Raw genomic sequence first — 26,474 nt, forward strand, 5'->3', positions numbered from 1 at the left:
TTAACTCATCAATCTTAAACTAATGTGAGCTTTGGGACATACCAGTACAGGGGTCTGACCAGCACAGATTTGGCCTAGATGTTTCGTACATTCACCTCAGTAGTAAAGCCAGCTGCTTCTATTGGTGGGTCAATTTTACTCTCACGAGCAATATTTCCTTCATGAACATCTTTGATACCCTTGCACTTTGCTTCGAAGCCCAAGTTGTCCTCAAAAAGAACTTCAGTCAAAGCATCATGGTACATTTCAACAGACTTTATAATGTTTACTGCATCAAAAGTTGCCACCTTGCCAAGTTTCAGAGCACCAGTCTCCGAAGGAACAGCATCAATACCACCAATTTTGCAGACATCCTATAACGGCAGCAGCAAAGCTTTTTCTGTTGGTCTAGTTGGATGCAATCCACATTTTCAAGCTGTGTCATTCCCTTGGCATAACAATATTTTGAGTGACTTTCCATCCAAGAACCATGGCGTGTTGGCCCTTGAAACAAGCATGTTGTCATTGTCCCAATCAGGAATTGGCACAGATGCTAATATGTCACATTCATAGCCAATTTTCTTAATGTAGGTGCTGACTTCCTTAATAATTTCCTCGTATCTCTCTTACTGTAGGGTGCTTCAGTGGAATCCACTTTGTTAACACCAACAATGATTTGTTTCACATCCAGTGCTGAAGCCAGAATGTCCTGCTCACAAGTCTGATCATTCTGGGAGATCCCAGTTTTAAATTCATTGGCACAAACAGCAACAATCAGGTTGGCCTAATTTGTGTTTCACTCATGTTTGTGATAAAGTTTTTGTCCTGGGTCATCAATGACAGTCATGTAACACTTCCTGATTGCAAATCTCCACAGGGAGATGTTGATGGTAACACTACCTTCACACTCAGTTTTCATATTATCCAAGACCCAGGCAGAGCTGAAGGAGTCCTTTCCCACCCAGTGGTAGTGGACTCTCCTGAATCCATATATTCAACGACAGTGAGGTTGAAATGAGCATTTTTCTTTTCCATTTTGCATTTGATTTAGTGCTGTTTTTCTAATAGCTAATCTATTGTGAAAAAGTACATAGTTTTTTCATAGTAAATATATTTTCATAAATCTTTTGAAACCTAACATATACATAAACTTAATTTCATTAATATATTAATTCACTTTTTGAATTTGATTTATTATTATTATTGTTATTTTAAATTTGAAGAGCAGAGACACAAACAGCAATAAATTTCCCATATGCCGGTTCACTTCCAAAATGACAAAAATAGCTGAGGTTGGCCCAGCTAGAAATCAGGAGCCCAGAACTCATTCCAGATCTCCTATGAGCATGGAAAGGACATCAGTACTTCAGTCTTTCTCTGCTGTCCTCCAGGTTCTATTTTAGCTTGAATTAAAAAGCAGAGGTAAGACTCAAACAGAAGCACTGCAATGTGAAACAAAGGCACACTAAAAGCAGTGTCTTAAGTGTTATATCAAATGTTCTTCCCTCCTCTGAACTTTTGGGAGTGTTTTCACGCTATTGATATTCCTTTGCATTCAAATGGTGATTTTTCTTTTCTTGCTTTCACAAATTTGTCTTTGGTTGTCGGCATTTTTATTTTGATATTTCTGTTTGCCTACCCTTCATATGTACCCTAGATGTAGAGATTGTTAGGTTTTCAGAACCTGCTGATCAAAGTTTTGCATCAATATATGTAAATTGTATCCTTATTCATTCAAATATCTTTTCTGCTTTTTCTACACTCCTTATATTCACATTATCTGCATTTTTGCTTAATGTTCTATCTGGTTACTCTCACAGAAGATTTACATTCTTATTTCTCCCTTTCCCTAATCACAAATTTTCCTATTTGGTATGTCTCCTGAGTGTAAAATATATTAATTAATTAATTAATTAATTACAACTCTACATTATGGGGAAAATATTTTAGAAACTCTTATTAGTGATCTTGTACCTCCAGGAACTACTATGATACTTTCAATGTGTATTTAATGACTAGGTGAATAATCCTAGAGAAACCTATTTTTTTGATATCAAATAATTGATGCTTCTGAAAAAGGCAGGTTTGGATAGGTACACAATCACCTTGGAATATCAATGGTTTTGGTAAGACACTATGAGTATATTTCAACTTATGCTAAGCTCCATTAATTGCTAACTCATTTCTCTATTGTTTTCAAAAAAAACCTCTGAAGCATGCATTATTCCACTAACTGGTACAATTATGTTCAGACTTCATAAAAATCTAGTTTTTAAAGTCAATATTGAAATTGGTACTGACCATATGAAGATTCTTAGTTCTATCATTTCCTAGTTCTTTAATAAATTATGTGGCTTAAAATTTAGCCATATCAGTAATGAATGCACCAGTCTCTTATCATTTGCCTTTTACCACAACTTCTGCTGTTTTAAAAGTAGTATTAAAGTTTGAACTTCTTACACTTTCGCACATAAAATTGATTGTTTCACAAAGGGCTTCAAGTCTTTTTGTTTTATAGTTGTTTATACTTCTGTGGAAATTCTTTGAACCATGAACTTAGAGCTAGAGAGAGGGACGGTGGTATATTTCACTCTGAGTGATAACACTACTTTTGAAAATAAATGCTCAGCAGAAGCAAAAACTGTAGCTTCTTTTCTTTTCTTTATTTCTGCATCCCCAGGTGTAAAACTTGCACTTTATAAACCAAATAAACAACAGCAATCAACATTTTCAGTGAACTTTTCCCAATGTAAAGTTTAATTCCTATGCATAAGACTTGAGTAGAAGAAAGTTCTTACTTTGCAGCTGTTGAGAAAAGGAGAAGTGGAGAGACAAGGAGAGCAGAGTCATCTTCCTTCTGCTGGTTCACTGTCCAAATGGCCGCAATGGTCAGGCCAGTCCAGGAGCCTGAACCTAACCTTCATCTAAATCTTCCACAAGCAATGGTAGGAACTGCATTTCCTATGTATTATCAAAGACCTGAGTAAGAAGTTGAACAGCTAGGACTCAAACCAGCTTCCATTGGGAATGCTGGCATTACAGGTAATCCTTAAACCAGTACATGCCAACACTAGTCCTCAGAGTGGGATATTGTTTATGTTGAGATGGGAGGGTGGAGTTGGGGGAGGAGTTGATTCTATTTTTTTTTTAAGATTTATTTATTATTATTAAAAGACAGATATACAGAGAGGAGGAGAGACAGAAAGGAATATATTCCTTCTGTTGATTAACTCACCAAGTGGCCACAACAACCAGTGCTGAGCCAGTACAAAGCCAGAAGCTTGGAGTTTGATCCGGGTCTCCCACCTGGGTGCAGGGTCCCAAGTCTTTGGACCGTCCTCGACTTCTTTCCCAGGTCACAAACAGGGAGCTGGATGGGAAATGGGGCCACTGGGATTAGAACCGATACCCATATGGGATCCTGGCGCATGCAAGGCAAGGACTTTAGCCACTAGGTTATTGCGCTGGGCCTGGAGAGGTTGATTCTAGTGACACAGACTTTTGCTATTCTGTGTTTTACTAAGTTTTACTGAATAAATGCATCTTCAGTATCTACCTGCTTCTTTGCATTTTTTCAACAATATAAAATGTTTTCTTTTTTCCTTTTTTTCTTTTAAAATACAATTTCCTTTATTTTAGTGGGAAAAAGTCCAGACTTCCAAAAGTAAAAACTCTACAGGTGGCTTCTTAACCATGAAGGGCTTAACCATGAAGGGGCAGTGTCTGCCTTAGTAGTTCAGTTCTACAATATGGTGAAAATATGTTACTGAATGTTCAACCTTGACTCTGCTTCCAAAGAGTCTGTAAGTCATACCCTTCAGGATATATATATATGATGAGTAAAATTTATTTTCCTTTTATGCAACTGATCTTTCACCAATCCACTTTGAGACAATAAAAAATGTGATTCTATATTGATCTAAGCAGCTGGATTAAAGACAGTCCCACATTTACTCATGTAATGTTGGCCTTTTTTGGATATATGCCTTCTTTTCCAAGCAAGAAATCTTAAAGGTATTATTCTAGTTTCTAGAATTATAGGAAGGAGTATTTCTGTCTGATATCTGTTCTCCTGCCTGTTGATTTTCATACCTTAATGTCATTGTTATATCCCTCACAGTTATTTTGGTTTGAAGTAAGATTAAACTAATTCTTAATTCGGCTTCTAGGAAAGCTCCATCTTCATTGTTAATCCAACGAATGGCTGATTACACTGCAACTCGTGTCTTGCTTACAATAAGAAAGGCAGGTTTTTCACATGCGAGTTAACTCAATGCGATGATTGATTCTATTGTTGAATGGTAGATTGCGCTTTTGCCTGAACTATAAAACGGGGCATGCAATTACCTTGGAAACATTTAACAGAAAAACTTAGCATTGAAATGTCTGCCACCTGCTAGGCTTTGATCTGTAATTATGTAAATGTTTAAGTCATAGAAACCAGATCATGTTCTAACTAGATCATAAGACTATAATTCTTACACATATGTTATTAAATGTACACTTACATATTTTGATTTTGTGGGTACTCAGGTAAATGTTAGCTTTTTTTTTTTAATCCTCAAATTCCATTTGTCGGGACAGGTATTTCACGCAGAAATTAAGCCATTGCTTCGGACTTCCACATCTCATATTGAAATGCCTATTTCTAGTCCCATCTACTCTGCTTTGAATAAAGCGAACACCATTAGAGGCAGCAGATGATATTGAATTACTTGGATCCCTGAAATTTATCTTCGAGATTTCTGGCACCTGGCTTCTGCTGGGTTCAGGCTTGGCTGTAACGGGCACTTGGGCAGTGAAGCAGTGGATGGTAGGTTGATCTGTTTCTTTCTCCCTCTGTATCTCGATCACTTTGACTTTCACTTTTTAAGAGTTATATTTATTTTTATTGAAAACACACATTTACAAAGAGAAGGAAAGAAAGATCTGCATGTTCTGCTTCACTACCCAAATGGCAGCAAAGACCAGTGCTGAACTGACCAAAACCTGGATCCAGGAGATTTCTTCCAGATCTCCCACATGAGTGAAGGGTCTCCGCTTTTCTAGCCCATAATCAGAGAGCCGGATGGAAGTGGAGCAGCTGGGACATGAACTGGCACCCTTATGGAATACCGGCACTTACAGGCTGAGGGTGTCCAAATGAGCCATCATACTGGCCCCATCACTCTGCATTTTAAAGAAACAAAAAGGAAAATTAAAATACATACATACATATATAAAAATTTTGTTTGTTCTTCACAAGTTTATAGGGAACCATGATACATATATTAACCTTATATTGTACAGTTTTGCTAAAACCTCTACTTCTGGGATATTTTAGTCATTCCTTTGGATTTTCAAAATAATTGGTCATGAAATCTGTGAATACATAGCTCTACTTTTACTTCACAAACTATCTTCCTTTTATTTACGTTTTTGGCTTTTTTTTTTCATTACTTATGGCTTCAAAGACAAGCCATGCTTGTCTTTGAAAGCCATGCTAAGAGGGGGATATCATTTTCTTTTGATCTTAGTGGTAAAGTACCAAGCAACTCACTGCTAGAAATTGTATTTTATCTGTAGATTTCCTGTATATGTTCTTTTTCAAGGGGCAGTTTTCCTCTGTTTCTATTTTTTATGGGAATTTTGTTATAAAAGGATGTTAGATTTTGTGGAATGGTTATTTGTGTTTAAGTATAAATGAATAAATTTAATGCTAATTTTCTTATTTAAACTACTTATTTAATGGATTGTGTGAATTGGTTCTCAAATGTTAAAATAGTCTTGCATATTTGGGATAAATTCCATTTGGTTGTGATGTATAATTGTTTTTAGACAATGGGAAATTTGATTGGTTGATTGGTGATTTGTTGGTGGCTGGTTTCTTGTTGGCTCATTGGCTGATTTGATTGGCTAATTGTTTTCAGACAAAGGGAAATTTGATTGATTGTTGAAGGCAAATATAAAGAGAGATAGTTATAATTTTCTTTTTTTTTGTAGTGTAATTTTCTTTTCTTGGTTTTGTTTTTAAGCTAATGTTGACCTCATCAAATGAGTTAAGCCATATTCCCTTAAATTCTGTGTTCTGGAAGTAATTGTCGAGAATTTGTGTTGGTATAATTTCATTCTTACATTCTAGGTAAAATTTGCAAAGGAACACATTTGAGACTGATGCTCCCTGTTTTGGAAAGTTAATAATTACTTATTCAATTAATCTAATAAATATAGGATTGTATGTAAATTTTGGCACATTTTGTTTTTCAAACAATTGTTCTGTTTTATTCAGTGTATCAAATTTTGGGATTTTTTTTTAGCATATTGACTTTTAAAATTTCAGTGGAATTTGCAATGAAGCTTCCATTTTCATTTCAGATAGTAGAAATTTGTTTGTTCAGTGTTTTTATAGTTAGCCTGTCTGGAGGCTCTACATTTAGCATTTTTGGACGGCCAACTTTTTTTTTTTCATTTTTCTCTATTGCTTTACTTTTTTTTCAACAATTTTCATTGTGAATTTTATTATTTATTTTCTTCTGCTTACTCAGGATTTATTTAGCCTTTGTTTTTCTAATCTATCAGCTTAAATATTTGATATTATATCATCCATCTTCCCTATATATACATTAAATTCCATACATTTCTTTGTAAGTAATGCTCTAGTAGAATTCCACATATTTTGAGAACCTGAGTTTTCACTTTCACTTACTGTTTTAAACTTCTCTTGATAGCTCTTCTTTAGTCAGCTTTTAATTAGAATGCTCTTGTTTAATCCCTAATTGTTGTGTTTTTCCAGCTCTTTCTGCAACTGATGCCCAGCTTAATTCCATTATTACGTAAAAAGAAATATCTAATGTTCATTTTTTAGAAAGTTATTAATGATTTTTGTTGTTCAAAATGAATTTTTTTTTCTTGTAAAGATTTGTTATTTTTTTTTTAATTGCAGACTCAAATATATGTAGAGAAGAGGAGAAACAGAGAGGAAGACCTTCCTTCCAATGATTCACTCCCCAAGCGACCAGAATGGCCGGTACTTCGCCAGTCTGAAGCCAGGAGCCAAGAGCTCTTTGGGGTCCCAAGGCTTTGGACTGTCCTCGACTGCTTTCCCAGGCCACAAGCAGGGGGCTGGATGGGAAGTGGAGCTGCTGGGATTAGAACCGGCTCCCACATGGGATGCCTGCACGTTCAAGGAGAGGACTTCAGCCACTAGGGCTACTGCACCTGGCTCCAAAATGAAATTTATCTTAGTAATTGTTCCTGATATAATAAAGTGTCATTTTTGATGTTATTTATCTTGTTGTTATCTGTTGAGTCTTTCTGTATCTGACATTTATTTGTAAATTTTACAATTAGCACTCTTTCAAGTAGAACTTGTATTCTGCTTTATTTTTTTTCCCTTTCCTATTTTATTGGATATAAAAATATATGATGTTCTGTTCACTTTCATAATTCTTAAATCTCTCTCTTTTTTTTCTTTCCTCATGTTCCTTTCTCCCCTTTTTTCAGTTTTGAAAGTATGTATATTTATATCAATTCACACAGAGATTCTTTAATGATTTTAATCTTTTCCCACTTTGACTTCAAATGTTATATTTATACATATGTGTATGTACACATACTATTTTTCTTGAAAACAGGTATTAATATTTCGAAGTGCAGGATTCATTAGAAGGACATAACATGGGGGAAAGAATGGATGCTTTGGCAAATAAATTGAATGATTAAAGCAATATTTTAGGCTGTATGTCAAACGATATGACATGCACATAATTTTTAAAAAATATTGTTTTATGATACAGTTCCTTTGGTTCTGGGATTTCCATTCCCTCCCTCCCAAGCTCCCCCCTACCCCCGCCATACACGGGTTTCCCCTACATTATTATAATAGTATAGTCCTTCATACACAGTCATAAGTCCATGATTCTGCTGTTTAAGTGTCTCTTAACATTTTAAGTTTGGACAATGGCAGAAAGTTCAGCATCCTATTGTCAAAATATATTTAACAGTTTCAATAGGAATCCATCTTTGATTTGGAAGTAGAGATGCATACTGCATTGCATCTTTACATCTGGATATAATAGTCTCTATTGAACACTTACTATATACCCCATTAAATGAAAAGCCATAAAAATAGGAAGAAAAAAAGAGAATTTACGATGACATGAAGTTAAATAACATGTTACTGAATGACCAGTGTGTTGCTGAAGAAACGAAAAAGAAAATCAAAAACCTTTTTTTTTAAAGATTTATTTTTATTATTTTTTTTTTATTGGAAAGGTGGAAATACAGAGAGGAGAGACAGAGAGGAAGATCTTCCGTCCAATGATTCACTCCCCAAGTGAGCGCAACGGACGATGCTGATCCGAAGCCAGGAGCCTCTTCCGGGTCTCCCACGCGGGTGCAGGGTCCCAAAGCTTTGGGTCATCCTCGACTGCTTTCCTGGGCCACAGGCAGGGAGCTGGAAGGGAAGTGGGGCTGCCGGGATTAGAACCGGCGCCCATATGGGATCCCGGGCGTGCAAGGGGAGGACCTTAACCACTACGCCACCGCGCCAGGCCCTCAAAAAACCTTTTTAAAGAAAATGATGCTACTGTGTCACCTATGATTCAGTGAGAAAATAAAAACTATTTTGAAGAAATAAAAATTAAAATTAAAATATCAAAACCCTTGAGATGTAGCAAAAGCAGCATCGAAAGTGCTATTGATCTTCTAATGTACATGAAGATTGCCTTCTACGAGAAAGAACATATAATATTTGTATTTTGGAGATTGATTTATTTCACTTAGCGTAACTGTCTCTAGTTGGGCTATTTTTGTGGAAATGGTAGAATAATGGCTGAGTAGTATTCTAAATAGTAGATGTACCACAGTTTCTTTATGCACTCCTTTGCTATTGCAGATTGATGCAAATACTTTTTAAAGACCATATACAAACTTCCACATAAAAGAGAAAACACACGTTTTTCTTGATCTCTATTTTTATGTTAGCCATATAGTTCTGCATGTCGCCTATGATCTCCATTAAACCATAGCATTCTAATTGTAGTTTTTAAATTAATGGTATAATAACTTTAATATTGCGGTCATATCTGACTGGTCCTAACAGTTAATCATTTTCTTGAAACTGCAATTTTGGCTTTGGATTTGCATGTGTATGTGTGTATTTTGCATTGAAAGAAGGACATGATGAATTTATTAAAGGAACTAAGGTAAAAAGACCTTTAAAAATAACGTGGTAAGACTTAAGTGCTGGGGGGAACACTCCATGGCACCATCACTTGGTCTCCGTCTTTTGGTGACCCTGTGCTCCGGGACTATTAACTTCACTCATGCTTAGTATTTTCAGCCCCCTCACCACCAAAATAGGATAGATTAGCTGGAATGGACTAAAGTTGTATGCTTCTCAATTCCCATGTGCAAGATCACAGCTAGATAGTTTTGAGTATTTGGTTGCCACTTCCCAATCGTTAGTTTATGTTCTGATAAACAACCACTGAAAGAATCAGATAATAAATTAGTAAGTATATACTACTTTGCTGTATTTCAAAATGGTTCCTTTCTCACTCCCCTGCTGGAAGTTCAAGGGGAATTTTATCCTCTGATATGCACTTTGAAGACCTGATTGATCTTTGAGAAGCAAAATTCATAAAAATGTGTGGGAAACTGTGGCACTGACCCATCCTAAAATTTTTAAATCTCAGATTCATTAAATACCGAGTTCTCCAGCATTCTGTCCATTAAGTTCAGTTTTTATTACCCCATCTCTCTGTGGAAGTTGTTACTGGTGACTTTCTTACATATGTGTGATTCTATGTATCTGTCTCTGTGTGTGTTCCCAGTCTGAGGAGCAGTCTATGAAGAATTATTGATTTTTCAGTTTGATCATCTGTATTTGCTGTTAGCACACAGTAGTGCAACCTAACCTTCACACATGTTGGACCAGAAGTACACTTTGGCAATCTTAGAGGAAGAATACGTAATCAAATAATGTGAAAGGAAACATAAATTGGCTGTTGAAAAGAAGCATTACACAAGGCAATCGATTTGAATACAATTTTGAAAAACCTAATACTTTCAGAAGAAAATGACGAGCTATTTATGTAGACATTCAAATTTAAGATATTTAGAATATATATTTGCTTACAGTTTTCTTATTATATAAATTTTAATCTTTTTATCTATAAAGTACATTTTATGTTGGTTGGTTATATAAAATGAAATCTGGTTTCGTTTTGCAATCCAAGAAAATGATTATAATGTGAATTAAATAACTTTGTAAACTAATCATTTAAGGATTTTTTTTTTCAAAACTATTACAAGAAATATCTGGGGGCTCGTGTGGTGACTTCATTACTTAATCCTCCACCTGCAGCACCGCTATCCTATATTGATACCAATACCAGGCCCCGCTGCTCCATTTCTGATTCAGCTGTCTGCTAATGAACCTGGGAAAGCAACAAAGGATAGCTGAAGTCCTTGGACCCATGTGTACATGTTGGAGACTTGTAAAAGTTCCTGGCTGTCAGCGTCAGAGCAATTCAGCTTCGGTCATTGCAATAACTTTGTAATGGACAGTTTTTCTCTCTTCTACTCTCTTTCTCTATAACGTGGACTTTCAAGAAGAACAAATAAATCTTTTTTTTTAAAAAAACCTTTCTAAAAAGCCCTGTAAAATAAAGCATTCAGGAAACCAGTAACCAAAGATTAAAACGTATAATATGGTTATGCAAAGAATTTTAGCTTTCAATAATTTTACACCAAAGCAAAGCAGGAGTGAAAGCCAACTTTTACCAAAATAGCAGAGACATGCCCACCAAATGCTTATATAATAGGAAAAAAATAGTATTTTGTGTGGAAATGTGGAATAAGAAAGTGCATTTATCCCCTAGGATAGAAAACATTTCAATTACCAATTCCTAGTACTGCTTCTCCTGAATTATCACATCTCAGAATAAGTGGAAAAGAAAAATATCAGTCAGTCCAATAAACTTCTTGAGTCTATCCTACTTACTGGGACCAAAAAGAAGTAATAACCAAGCAATGAAATTATTTTTAAAACTAAATTGCATTGCTCTGTCTCTGTTTAGGTGTTTCTAATGGTAAGGATTAGAAGTTAATTTTTGGCAAGGCATTTTTAATTAAGAAGAAAGGGAGAAAAATAAATTCCGTGATAATAGTCTGAGACAGGAGAAAATAAATTCATATCGATGAACAATGGTTTCCTCCCCTTCCATAGGATATATAACAAGTACAGGTTGAGTAGTGATTGTCCTGGTGAGAGGTGGAAGGCAAGTATGGGAAACAGAAGGGAGAAGTAATTGTGTAAAACTCAGAGGTTTTCTACAGTTGTTGAGAATTTTGTTTCCTAAGCCAGTATGTGGGGATTCAATTAATCATTATTTACAACTTCTGCAGATCTCAAATATTTCATAATAAGTATTTTAAATTACATTTAAAGCAGTAGAATAGTAAATGTCTTGAAAATATCATCTCCGTCCCCTCTTCCTCCAAGCAATGTTTTACCAAAACCACACTGTAATGAGTCCTCCACACATTTTGTGAAAATCAGAGACAGAGCATATTTTTAAATTTTAGTGGCTATCAATTCATATGGTCAGTGGAGGCTATAGAAAATTAAATGAACCATCTCCAGCTTCAAGGCTATTACTCCTTTTCCTAATGGATTCAAAGACTTATTTTTCTATGACATTTGCTCTTTAGAGATAAGGGCGTGTTAAAATGCAAAGTTTTCTGAGACAGCTTTAAAAGATATGAGACATTTTTTATTGAAAATATGCTAATATTAATAGAGGCATTGTAATTTGCTATTATATCCCAGGCTCTAGCAGATAATTGCAGAATGCTTGCCTCACCCATGTTTATTCCATTAGTAGTTGCCTCCTTAATCCCAGATGAAGACATCAATTTCATTAGTTTGTGCCCAAACCTTACTCACTGAAACATAGACAGGCCAACAGGATCCCAACAATTCGAACTAATAAATGTGTAGCCTGCTAATTGAAAAATCCAAGAAAAGCTTGAATGTCAAATCTAAGGCCATGTGCTTTGTTGAGCAGAACGAAGATCTACACAGAGAAAGCAGAAGCAATGAGTGGATGTCAAAAAAATCAACTGAGATAAAAATACCATGAGCCCCCGAAATAGACAATTGCTATGTTGGTACATATGAATATCCACATCATTCACAATTTTCACATCATTCACTATTTTACATACTTTGACTACTTTTCTCAAAAATACTAAAAGCAACTAAATGATTATTACAAGGATATATGGGAACAGATTTAGTTTATTTGTCTGTTTGACTTAATCACATAAGATATTTCAGAGCCTACAGAATGTAGGGGCTTGGGGTATATATAGAGGGAGGCAAGTTACAAGTTGAACTGGTATTATCAAAATGAGAGGTGATGACTTGGGCCTGTGTGGAAATGCAAGAAGTGGTCAGACTGTCCACAATGTTACAATGTAGAGCAAAAGCAGAATTTGATGTGATAGAAATCTGTAAAGAATTTGTCAAATGTGACTGCAAAATTTGGGATGAGCAACTGAAGGCATTAATTATAAGATTAGCAAAGACATGTTGGCCTAAGGGTGAGGAACTGACTTTCATAAATGATTATGAGAATATTAATTGAGATGATGTGTATAGAAAACAATTTGGTAAGTCACAATTGCACTTAACCTTATAATTAGCAATTTTGCTTAAAAATTATTCTAAAATTATAGTTTCACATGTATAAAATATATCTAATGTAAAAGATTATTCATCACAGCCATCAAGAGGAAACTGGCAAAAATAAATTATTGCACTTATGTTCCATCCAATGCATTGCCGTAATACAGAAAATAGAATACAGCAACTTATACATGGATCTCAAGCAAATACAATATACACAAGTGGAAAAAAGGAAACAGAAGAAAGTTATCAATGGAGAAGAGGTTTCAAAACTCTGCAGAAAACTTAACATTATCTCAATGACTTAAAAAGAAAAAGGACTCTTAAAGTCCTATCATATTACGCACACAAATAAAATTTGAGGAATTAGATTAAGGTATATAGACAAAAAATGTTTTTATACAAATGAAAATATTTGTGGAATATCACGAATCAACACATTTTTTGCCATGTGAGGAAAGAGGGTGATTGAAGGAGTGAAACAGAAAACTATCAATATATTCATTTTCACTTTTGTGGAATTTTGAAACATGTAAATGTGCTAATTATTCACATGGTAAAAGTTAAAATTAGCTGTTTTAAGTTTTCCACAGCTACACAGGCACTAACATCACAGAAATTAAAAAAAAAAAAAAGAGAGAGAGAGAGAGAAAAGCCTTTTAAACCTAGAATGAAATCATTAAATTCATCAAAAACACATGATGCCACAAAAAATAAGGAACGGATAAGAATGTCTCCGTTCACCATTGCTTACTTTTAACATGATTGTGGCTTTGTAAACATACATAACACTTTAGAATGTTGTATTACAAGTGTTTCTAACAAGTCATTTTGAAGTGTTCTGATATGTTTTTATAAAACATAGTTGTTTTTTATGTAACAAAATGTTTTAATAATTTAAGGAAGTGTTTAGTAGTTATTCACACTAGCTTATTCACACACACAAAAAAAAATACCCATTTGCAAAAGACTGATTTCATATAGCCACAAAATATTTGGTCCTATGTTTCATTAGAAGCTGTACTGGGTAGTCTCAACTGACAGTTTTTCATAATGTTACTTGAAGGAAGAAAATTTCTTTTTAAAAAAAGATTTATTTTTATTGGAAAAGTGGATATACAGAGAGGAGGAGAGACAGAGAGGAAGATCTAACATCCATTGGTTCACTCCCCAAATAGCCAAAATGGCCAGAGCTTAGCCAATCTGAAGCCAGGAGCCAGGAGTTCTTCCAGGTCTCCCATGCGGGTGCAGGGTCCCAAAGCTTTGGGCTGTCCTCGACTGCTTTCCCAGGCCACAAGCAGGGAGCTGGATGGGAAGTGGAGCTGCTGGAATTAGAACTGGTGACCATATGGGATCCCAGTGTGTTCAAGGCAAGAACTTTAACCGCTAAGCTATCACGCCGGACCTGAAGATATTAATTTCTAAACAACTTACATATGCTCAGTCACAATACTGTAATTAATGGAAAGTATTAAACATTTCTTTTTAACTTTTATTTATTTCTATTGGAAAATCAGGTATACAGAGAGCAGGAGACAGAAAGTTTTCTGTCTGCCGATTCACAACCCAAGTGAATGCAAGGGCCAGAGCTGAGCCGCTCTGAAGCCAGGAACCAGGAGTTTCTTCCACGTCTCCCACCAGGTACACGGTCCCAAAGCTTTGGTTCATCCTCAACTGCCTTTACCATGCCACAAGCAGGGAGCTGGATGGGAAGCAGAGCCACAAAGACACAAAGTAGCACTTTGATGGAATCCCGGAATGTTCAAGGTTAGGACATTAGCTACTAAGCTAATGTGCCAGGCCCTAAACAATCAACTTTTAAATAAAATCTGAAGTCATAAAATGTAGGTTTAAACCTGTAAAGATATAATTTGATCAGCTGAAGATTAGTTCTCTTTGACCAACACGATGGAGGTGGTTTAAAAAGGATCAGATTGCCCACGTAGTTAGAAAGCAACAGCCACAAGATTGTATGATATATCTGACATGTCAAGGAGCTGCCAAAGACATCAATATAATATGTTAACAACTGAAAGAGTTATTTGTAACAGTGTTTATATATTTAATATATAGTTAGTCACATACTCCTATTGGTTTAACAACAACTTTAAGGTTTTACGTGTGAATGTGTATATATGTATAAAATATGTATATATGTACAAAATATGTATATACGTATAAAATACTACAGCCCTTATTCCAATTTCAACAAATACAAAAGAATTGTCTTTACAACAGCATCTGAATTGACGTAGATCTCATCCTTTGGCAACAATAAAGAGATAATATATGGTTCTCAGTTTATAAGATATATTGGATAAATAAAACTGATATTCAAAGAATCAAAACTGAGTTTTCTTAGAGCACACTTGAGGTAGACATATGATCACAACATAACAAACGTGTCTCGATATTTGTAGGCAATAAAATCAGATCCAGTTCCATTGCTCAACATTGGAGTGTTTCAGTTTTAGTCCTGGTTCTGCTCTTGGGTGGCCCAGAATGGAGCCCTTATACCGCATGTCCATGCCACTCACCTGGGAGACCTAGATTCATTTAAAGGCCCAGTTATGGCCTAGCTGAGTTCTGGCTTTCATCAGGCATTTGTCAAGAGAACTAACAGATGGGATATATTTCTGTGTGTATGTCTCTGCCTTTATACCTCTCCAATAAAAAAATAAAACTGAGATTGTGTAGTATCCCATCATGTCTGTAAAGCACATTTTTTTATGCAGTCATCAGTCAATAGACATCTGGGTTCATTCCATTCTAGCTCTAGTGAATTTAGCTTCAATGGACATGTAGATGACAGATACATCAAAATAATCAAACAGCTAATACTTTGTGAAATAAGTCAGACCCCAAAAGACAAATACCAATTTTTTTCTAAGTTGTCATGGATAATGTACACAATACATAAATTGTATTACTGTGATTTAAATTAATATCTTGAGATGTGATTATTTTTTATATAATCCCTTGTCAATATTTATGTGAAAGAAGAATCTCTCTGCTAGTTGAGTTTTTTTAAAATTTGGTTTAAGTCTGCATTGGGCCCAGCACAATAGCATAGTGGTTAAGGTCCTCACCTTTCATGTGCTGGGATCCCATATGGTCACCAGTTCTAATCCCGGCAGCCCCCTTCCTATCCAGCTTTCTGCTTGTGCCCTGGGAAAGCAGTCCAAGACAGCCCAAAGCTTTGTGACCCTGCACTGGAGTGAGAGACCCGGAAGAACTCCTGGCTCCTGGCTTCAGATTGGCTAAGCTCTGGCCATTTTGGCTATTTGGGGAGTAAACCAATGGATGTTAGATCTTCCTCTCTGTCTCTGCTCCTCTCTGTATATCTGCCTTTCCAATAAAAACAAATAAATCTTTAAAAAAAAGATTAAGTCTGTGATTACACAGTAAGTTGAAAATATTATCAAAATGATTTTTTAAAGAATGGAATGAAGATGGAGAGAGTGAAGACAGGAAGCATCATGTCTAAAATATGAAATATATAAAATGTGCAAGCTCTTTAGACACAAGTTATTAATGTACTCTATAGTTTAAGATTTCAAGATCATGTATATACTATTGGGAATGTTTAGGAATTTAGACTTTTAAATTTTACTTCTGGATATCAATGCACATTTGTAGAATTTCCCTTTTATCCAAAATAAGTATATTTTCTATTTTAAAAAGATTGTTTAGATACATTCATGATCTATGCACTTTCGAATTTGTTTCTTGGCAACAGGCATTTAGATGACTAGATACCAACAGCAGATTGCTTCATTTGTTTATTTTGCAGTATATCCCAGACATGTATCTAAAATATATTTTTTTAAAAGCTGTAATGAATCTATTGGCTTAAGAATGCTCTAGGCAAAAAGTTGTTATCTATGTTATCGTCCTAGCAATGGGAATGTTAGACTTCTCTCCTTGCTTTGCCTGATTGAGATGATTACTCAGAAAGTTAGAACTACTGATGCAACTTTAAATCAGGTGCTGCCTCTATTCAGATGAGTTTACTTCAAGCATGTAAATATAGACTTTTGAAAAATACACAAGTTGGGCCCGGAGGCGTGGCCTAGTGGCTAAAGTCCTCATCTTGAACGCCCCGGGATCCAATATGGGTGCTGGTTCTAATCTCGGCAGCCCCGCTTCCCACCCAGCTCCCTGCTTGTGGCCTGGGAAAGCAGTCTAGGATGGCCCAAAGTCTTGGACCCTGCACCCCTGTGGGATACCCGGAAGAAGTTCCTGGCTCCTGGCTTCAGATTGGCTCAGCTCTAGCTGTTGCGGCCACTTCGGGAGTGAACCAATGGATGTTAGATCTTCCTTTCTGTCTCTCCTCCTCTCTGTATCTGTATATCTGACTTTCCAATAAATAAATAAATCTTAAAAAAAAAAAAGAGAAAAATACACAAGTTAAATGTGTGGCAGATCACTTTCATGAATGATGGTGTATGCATATGGACTCTGAAGTTTTGGTCTGAGTTCAGGGAGTATAGCTTTATAATTTCACTTGTTAAAAACAGAAAACAAAAAACCTCTCTTAGAAGTTTGAATTATATATATATGTGTTTGTGTGTGTGTGCACAATTTTCAAGGAAGTTTTTTAAACATCTCTACATTGTCCACTCATGACTAGTATAATCAGAAAGCAGATATGACTGTGGAGAAGTTATTAAAGTCAATTGCAGGTGTAATTTCTATAATCCTTAGAACAAAATGACTTTCAATATTGATGGCATGTTATAATTAACTGAAGAGCATTACAAATTCCTAATTCTTAGGTTGATTCTCAATCCAATGAAACTGAAATTTCTGGGTCTGGCACAGTGGCTCAACAGGGTACTGGCTCCATCTTGTGGTGCTGGCATACCACATAGGAGACAGGACATGTCCTGGTTGTTCCACTTCTAATCCAGCTCCCTACTAATAATATGGGAAAACAGAAGAGAATGGCTCAAATCCTTGGGCACCTACATCTACCTGGGAGGCCAGGAAGAAGCCCCTGGCTCTTGCTTTGGATTAGCTCCACTCCAGCAACTGTGGCCATTTGGGGAGAGAATCAATGGAGAGAATATCTTACTCCTCTTCCCTATAAAGATGGCCTAAAAATGAAAATAAGTAAATCTTTCCATTTAAAGATCAATTTATTTTTATTGGAAAGGCAGATATACAGAGAGGAGGAGAGACAGAGAGGAAGATCTTACATCCATTGGTTTACTCCCCAAGCAGGCACAATGGCTAGAGCTTAGCCAATCCGAAGTCAGGAGCCAGGAGCTTCCTCCAGGTTTCCCACGCTGGTGCAGGGTCCCAAAGCTTTGGGCCATCCTAGACTGCTTTCCCAGGCCACAAGCAGAAAGCTGGATAGGAAGCAAAACCACCAGGATTAGAACTGGCGACCATATGGGATCCCAGCACGTGCAAGGTGAGGACCCTAGCCACTAAGCCATCACACCAAGCCCATAAATCTTTAAAAATTAAGAAGGAAATAGGAACTTCTGAGGTGTGGGACTTGGAAATAAGAAATTTTAAGACCTCCTTTTGATTTCAATGGGTAGTTACCTGAGAAATACTGTTTTAACTCTCTAAAGTCATAACAACAAATTGGCCCAGTTGCATTGCTAACAGTGAATTTGTTTTGTTAGTATTTAAAAAAAAAATTGCAGTTATGCCTTATAAGACTATGGTTAGTTTGATAATTAATTCAAATTGTGCCTGAAGTTATCATTTGCTCAAATATCTTTTCAGAATAACTATCAATAATTACCATAAAATAGTCATCACTCAAGGATCCCCATGATATGTTTTGTTTTTATTCATAATAATAATTATTTTTCACTTTATTGGATACTAATCTAGTTTTTGTCTTCTATTATTCCTATTGTCCACAGAATTTAAACTTCATGAAGCTTTGGTTAATATTTTCTTTACCACTATCCCCTAAAATCTGAGCCAATGCCTAGTGCCTAGTCAATACTTAATAAGGTTGTAGAATTAATATATATAGTCAACTATATAGTCAAATATGCGGTAAACTACTTTGCTCTTTTGTATTGAAAACATGTGACATGAATGTAGCAGCTTTTCCATTACCTTTACTGATAGAGAACTTACATACATAAAAGAAACTGATTTTGAAACAAGACCATTTATTCATTAAATATTGTGTAAGCATTATATAGATATAGATATTTCTTAGTAGTAATTGGGAAAAGCATGCAGTTAGTGAAGCGTATATATTCCTTGTATTTCAGAGAACAAGCAGAAATGTAAAGATTTCTTTCATTGCTTGGTCAAATTGCTTCCAAGCAGGAAAGTGGTTCTTGTATCTGAATGTCTGTAGTACAGTGTTAATTCCTTAGAAAAGACAGAAAAGAGTCAAAGGTAACTTTGTGATGGAATGGTATAAGTTTAATATTTCAAAATAAGGCATAAGAAAATTTTATTGTGCCCTAATTCAGAGGCATATTTCTTTATTTTTTTTGCTATGGAAAGTAACATATCTGTTTTATACTTAATAATGTTACAAGAACTTAATATGTAATACTCTTAACAAATGCAGAGATTTTGTTTCCCATCAGATGAAAAATGAGACAGATTTCAATTTGCATGTGTGTCATAAATTTAGCATTTTGTATGCTCTTTGTATAAAGTGACATTGACTCTCTTTCCATTAGAGGAATGTCATTTCTTAAGGCTAAGAAATCCTGGCATTGTAGCAGAGATGATGACTAGATGTGATGTCTAAAGTCCAAAGATACATTTCTTTGTTTTTATTTGTATTATCTTTGAAATTTATGTAAAATGTGTAAATTTCACATTTTTACAGATTTAGAAGCATAGGGATTTCTTCCTTCCCTCCACTGTTATTTCCCCCAAGTTATTACAATAGAATGCACATTTGTTTTGTAGTAAAAAGCTTGACTTTCTGATATATAAGCATATGACATGGCAAGTGTAGGGAAAAAAATAACATAAAGGAACAAATGATACAGATGTTTACAGGTAACAGATTGTATTCTTGTTCCTTTTTTAAGCTCCAGAGATATTCGGGCCTCCTTCAATATAGTTTAAGTACTCCGAATTCTTTACCACCACCAGGTCTCTGCACCTATTGTTCCCTCTAGCTAGAATAGTCTTTCTCATGATCTGTGAGAAACTCACTTACATACACCAATGAAAGGCAAACACAAATGCCACTTCCCCAAAAGGCCATTTGTTATTATCTGGGGTTTTTTTTTTGTTGTTGTTTATATCCCTTTTCTATCTTCCTGTAGAAAAATAGTCTTTCTACTTAACACTTGTTGAACACTATTTAGCTGAGCATCAAGATTCTGATTTTAAAATAAGTTGAAAGTGTGCTATATCCAAAATTATATGAGAAAAAAGAAAAGAAAGAAAGAGGAGGGAGAGAGGGGAGTAATCTTATGTTATATCCTTAGAGTCGTATTCATAAATTGCAGTAAGCCTATTTATATTAACAATAAAAAATAATAAAACCTCATTTGTTATATCATCACCAGATTTGTTTCCTTTATAATTACTGTCACAATGTATAATTATCTAAGCATTACTTATCTCATCCATAACAGCCAAGTGATATGTTTAATTTCTGTTTGCCTGTCCAAGAAATATTGTGAACAACAGCGTCCCTAGCCTTATCTTTTTTTTAAGATTTATTTATTTTTCAATTGGAAAGTCAGATTTTACAGAGAGAAGGAGAAACAGAAAGACTTTCCATCCACTAGTTCACTCCTCAAGTGGCTGCAATGGCCAGAGCTGAGCTGATCCAAAGCCAGGAGCCAGGAGCCAGGACCTTCTTCCAGGTCTCCCACATGGGTGCAATGTTCCAAGGCTTTGAGCCGTCCTCCAATGCTTTCCCAGGTACAGGCACAGAGCTTCAACAGACATGGTATCCCAGTGCATGCAAGGTGAAGGCTTTTAGGCACTAGTCCACCATTCTGGGCCCTCAGTGAATGTTTTATAATATGTACTTGAGCAAACTAGTTTTCCAAATGTTTGATTCAAAACAATCTTATTTTTTAACTTCATTTTTCATGAATTTTCTGAAGCGTTCTTTTATAGAAGAAATGTTAAAAATTGTAACTACCATGGTACCACAGAAAGCAAAATGATGTAATCTAAAGTTTCCTTTGATGGGACATTTACAAGTGTATAGATAAGCTAAGTGAAGCTAACATGAATTGGTGAAGCACCCACGGATCAGCTAATGTCAACTGCTGCTTTAAAAAATTCTATTTCTTAATGTTATTTCTCTGATTAATGTTTCCAATATAATATTTGTCAGAGGAGATATATATATATATATATATATTATATATATCGGTTTGTTTTTAGAGATAGCCAAATTCTGATAACTAATCAGCGTATATTAGGCAGAAGCTATACATTCAATTGACCATTTTCAATCTGTTACTATTCATCTCAGGCCAAACAAGGCCATGCTATGGTATGTATTATAATTTTTGCAAAAATTCTACCTCCAGTCTAACAAAATTCAAAGAAATTTCAAAATGAAATTATGGTGGCCACTGCAAATAATTTTCAATATTACTTTTATTGTCCACTTTCAAAGTGTGTTATAGTAAAAGAATAATGAAGAAAACAAAAAATTTCTTATTGTGTTATTGAGAGTTTTCCAGAAACATTGCAGTTGCCCACCAATATTTTCTCCAGGATCCCCTTGCAGATGCCAACATACATAGATATCAAACTATTTATAATTAATCATTGCACTTTAATGTCCAGATTATTTATAATACCTAATACATTGTAATGACACATACAGAGTTGCTATGCTGTATTTTTAAATTGCGATAGAAAAGCAAAAACACACATGTTTAATATAGACCAACTGTTCTTTATTCCATTGAAAGGTAGAAAGAGAAAGAGAAAAAGAGATCTCTCAAATTACTGGTTTACTCCTTTAAATTCTGCCAAGACTGGGGTGGGGTAGGAAATTGTTCTACTATCTTATTCCCCTCAGGGTCTATTTTAGCAAAAACTAGAATGAGAGCTCAGATCTGAGATGCTAAATCCAGGCTCTCTTATCAGATGCTGATGTCCCCAATGCCATCATAACTATGCCAAATGTTTACAAATGTATACCTAGAACCAATCCTTAAAGACAGCTTCAGTTCTAGGTTTGTTGCAGTGGGAGAATCACACAATGTAAAAAGTTGAAAATTTCCATGATCTTCTGTTTACACACTGGAGGACCCAGCAAACCATTCATGTTGGTGAACTCAGTCTATGGAAGTCGTGGATACTAATACTAACTTCATCCAGAAAGATTCACAGTGATACATTCAGAAAGGTAACCTGAGAAGGTCATGTTCCACTCAAATTGAGACAATGACTGATCATCACAAACACAATTAATTGTACGTTCTTTTAGAATGGTATAAAGAAGAAACTAAATCAGTTTTGTATTGCTAAAAACTGTAATTATAAGATGCTTTGGTCAAAGGTAGTGAAAATGTCTTTAAATATCTCATTTTTGAATCCATTTTTATTTCAATCTTCTAGTAATTGCCCTTATCTGACACTATTTCTTTTTCTTTCTTCTAAGTTCTCATCTTCAATTGAACTTTCATTTCCCATTGGTCCAAAATTTCACCCTTTTCTCCTGAACTTTACCCTGTTATTTGCCATCCTCCAGCTATGATTCTTTCCTCAAAGCACAATTTTCTTTAAAAATAAGAGTGTACAAAGTTAAAAGTGAAATCTGACAGGTAAATTTTTGACACTTTTCACAGTTCATGTTAAGGAAAATCAGTGAGAATTTTTTTTCCAATTCTAACAATAAAGAAATAAATTAAGAATTCAGAATAGCATTGAAACTCCAAAATCTCATCTTCACTTACTTGTAATAACCAGTGTATATGTTAGTAGTATATTCAAATCCTAATGCCTGAGTTAGTGAAGTAAACTGGAATGAACTGGTAAATGATTTAGCTATTCTTAAGTTTCACTGAAGAGAAGAGTTCACTCAATGAAATTTGATATGTATTCCATTTCTTTCTTTTCAAAAAATAATGTGTTAAGAGGAAGGCAGAGAAACAGATTAGCAGAGAGCTCTCATATTCTAGAATATTCCCCAAAAGTCTGGAACAATTGGGGCTGGGTTGGGCCAAATTGAAGCCAAGAGCCTGGAACTCAACTTGTCTCTCACATGCATGGCAGGAACTCTAGCACGTGACAAAAAAAAAAAAAAAAGGCTGCAATCCAAGTTGCACATTAGTGGAAATTTAGAAATGTGAGCAGAACCAGAATTGAAAATCAGACAGGCTGGTATGTGGCCTTCAAAAAGAACACACTTTTAATTGTTAATATAATTTTCGGTGATATGGTTTTGTAGGTAAAGGGATTCCATCTCCTCTTCCCCTTCATCCCTCTCCATCACCCATCATCATTTTTTCTTCGTAATTTTTATAATAGTATAGTCGTTCAGCAACAATCATAGGTCCAACGTTGTGCTGTTTAAGTGAATCATGGCATTGTAGGTATTGGCAATGGGGGGTTAGTGTGCTATTGTGCAGGTGTATTTAAAAGTTTTGCTGGAAGTCATCCTTTTATTCAGGACTAGAGACACACACCGCAATGTATCTTTAATTCCAGGTAGGCTAGTCTCTATTTTATAGTTCATCTAAGAGAATATGCTTTTTCACATGTATCTGACCTTGTTTTGCATTTTTCATGAAAGTTGCCTTATATCAGAAAGAACATATGATATTTGACCCTTTGGAAATGGTTTATTTCACTTAGCATAATGATCTCCAGTTAGGAACATTTTATTGCAAATGGTATTTCATCTGTTTCATAGTTGAGTAGTATGCTGGATGTAGATGCACCATGGCTTCTTTATCCATTCCTGTTTTGATGGGTGTCTTTATTGTTTCCATGACTTTGCTATTGTGGATCATGCTGCTATAAATATAGGGTTTCAGGTCAATTTCCACTATGCAGATTTTGCTTCATTTGGACATATCCCCAGGGGTGGGATAACCGTTTATATGGATCAATTTTTAGTTGTGTCAGCAGTCTCCCATTCAATTACTAACCAGGCCCGACCCTGCTTAGCTTCCGAGATCAGACCTCAGCATTCTCTATACTGACTTCCGTAGCAGCTGCACTAGCCTGTACCCCCATCAACAATGGAGTAGTGTATCTTTCTTCCTGCATCCATGCCATCAGGCATTGTTAGTAGAGTTATGAATGTAGGTTGATCTCAGTGGAATTAGGTGGAAAGTCAATGTGTGTTGTTGTTGTTGTTGTTTTGATTCCCATGATACCTAGAGAGCCTGGACATTTCCACATATGTGTATTTTCTTTCATTATCATACACAAAGAAAAGCTTTGCTGGTCATGTTGTTCTGGATTGACTTTTCTTTTCTTTCTTTTTTTTTTTTTTTTTAGGATCTGAAAAATGTCAATTATCTTCTATCCTGTATGGTTTCTTCTGAGAGATCAGTTTAGTCTGGTTGGGTTTCCTCTACAAGTTGACTTTTCTCATGTGCATATTTAAGTATCTTTATGTTTCCATGAAAAGAGCCTGATTAGGATGTGTTATTGTGAGGATCACTTTTGCTCAACTCTCATTGGGTGTTCTTTTCCCCTCTTGTATTTTGTTTCTCAATTCTGTCTCAATGTTAGGGAATTTCTTAGTTATCTTTTCACTGAATATATCTTTGAATCCAGCTTCTCTCTTTGCCCCTTTTGGAATGCCCATAACTATTTGATGGTATTTTGACAGTGTACCTCAATTGCTAGATGCTTTTTTTAGTTTGTCTAAGTTTCAAATTTTGACTGTTTCAGAATTATTGTAAGAGGTGTCTTCCAATTGTGATTTTGTCTTCTGCCTTACTCATTCTATTGTTGAGGCTTCCCAGTGAATTTGTGACTTGTAATATATTTCTCATCTCTAATAATTCAAATTGATTTTGTTTCAATGTTACTTTTTTCTATGTAATGTGTTCCTTAAATTTACTGGATAAAGAATTTCAAAAATCATTGTAAAGCTTCTTAAAATAATGAAAAGCACAAGTAAAATTCTTTATCCAGTATTTCCTCAATTTCTATGTCCATTAACTCTGAGGTTGATAAGGTCTTTTGCTCCTTTGTGGAGAAGATGGCAGTTACCTTATTTATTCTGTCTATGCCTTTCCTTTTGCCCTGGACCATTGCAACTCTGTTTTGTAGATTGTGTTTTAGGGGCTGGTTTTTAAGTTGTGTGGTACACAGATCTTCAGGCTGCTTTTATTGACCCTCTGCAGTGCCCAATTTTCCATTTTCCATCACTTGCACACTCCCTCCAAAGACTTTCTTTCCTCAAAACTCATGTTATGTTTTTGCTACAACCTTCACAGATAGAGCTCCTGGGTCACCACTCTCTGCCCTCTATGATCCCATATTGTGACCACACTGCTTTCTGCTCAGCCCTTATCCTGCTCCTGGTTCCAACAGTACTCAGGATTAGGAAGACACCGGTTGTGACTATAAACTCGACCACAGTACTTTCATTGACACCCCCTATATATATTTTTTCTTCTTCTCCTTCCTGGATCCTGTTGACAATTATATCTTTGGGCAACCTGGACTTCTTTTTGATACAACCCTTGTGATGCCAAGTCCATATTATTTTCCTGGTGTAAACAGTGCAAAATGTTGAGCCAGAAGTGAATCCCACCCCAGACCAGGTTTTGCACCAAACATAAAAAATAGTACTGCATGTGACATTGTTGGAATGTTGGATAGTGAAATCCACCCTATTCCCATGCACATCTTCTAGGACTCCACCACTCTGCTTCTGGTCATGATCTTACTGAAAACAAAACAAACAAACAAACAAAAAACTATGGGATCCATAATTTTATGGCTGGATTATCTTCCTCGTTTCCCAGTGATCTTCCCTTCCCAATTGACCTCTGGTAGACTTCCAATTGCCACCAAGATATCCGTTTGCCCAACACTGCTCTGTCGACTTTGCTGCTTCCTCATGTCTATGGGTATCCAGGTATTGTTGGTTCACTCCCCAGTAGCCACAACTACCAGAGTTGAGCTAATCTGAAGACAGGTGCCAGGACCTCCCTCTGGGCCTCCCACGAAAGTGCAGGGTAGCAAGGCTTTTTGTCATTATCTACAGTTTTCCCAGGCCACAAGCAGGGAGCTGGAAGGGAAGTAGAGAAGCTAGAATACAAGCCAGTGCCTTATGGGACCACAGACCATGCAAGGTGAGGTCTTTAGCTAGTTGGCTACTCCATTGGTCCTCAGCTAAGTCTCTAATGTCTGTTTTCACTTTTCTTAACCCTATTCTACCATCAACACATACTTTCTTATTAAGTATACATATTTATACAGAAGGCTTAAAATTTTGATATATGTATTCAATTTGTAAAGATCAAATAAGGTCAATTAGCATTTCCATTAATTTAATATTTTTACAAATTAAGAATTGTGCAATGTGATATTACAATGAATGTTTACAATGTAAAATGATCAAATCAATGATTGATGTTTTCCCCTTCTTTTTAGTGTTTTATATTTGGAACTGTGGGGCTTCTTTTTCTCTTTGTTCACAGAACATATAATAGGCTTTAGTGATTATTGCCACCCCGGGACCATGCAAAATTAAAGTATATTGATTTTATTTGACTAGATTATTGTGCCTGTTATCCATGCTGTTTATCACCTCCCTCAAACCTCTCTAATGCTTACCATTAGAAGTGATTATCAGCTAATGTATATGTCTATCATTAGAAAAAACATTAGTTCTCTACATTCAGATTGATTTGATGTAAGCAAT

General features: G+C 35.6%; 1 pseudogene; it reads right to left on the reverse strand.

The window, feature by feature from the left end:
• Positions 1–25,669, reverse strand: LOC121169099 (annotated as a pseudogene).
• Between the last annotated feature and the right edge of the window lie 805 nt (positions 25,670–26,474).

Source organism: Ochotona curzoniae, unplaced genomic scaffold, assembly GCF_017591425.1.
Source record: "Ochotona curzoniae isolate NIBS_2020 unplaced genomic scaffold, NIBS_Ocur_1.0 scaffold_1852, whole genome shotgun sequence".
In the NCBI taxonomy this organism is placed as follows: domain Eukaryota; kingdom Metazoa; phylum Chordata; class Mammalia; order Lagomorpha; family Ochotonidae; genus Ochotona; species Ochotona curzoniae.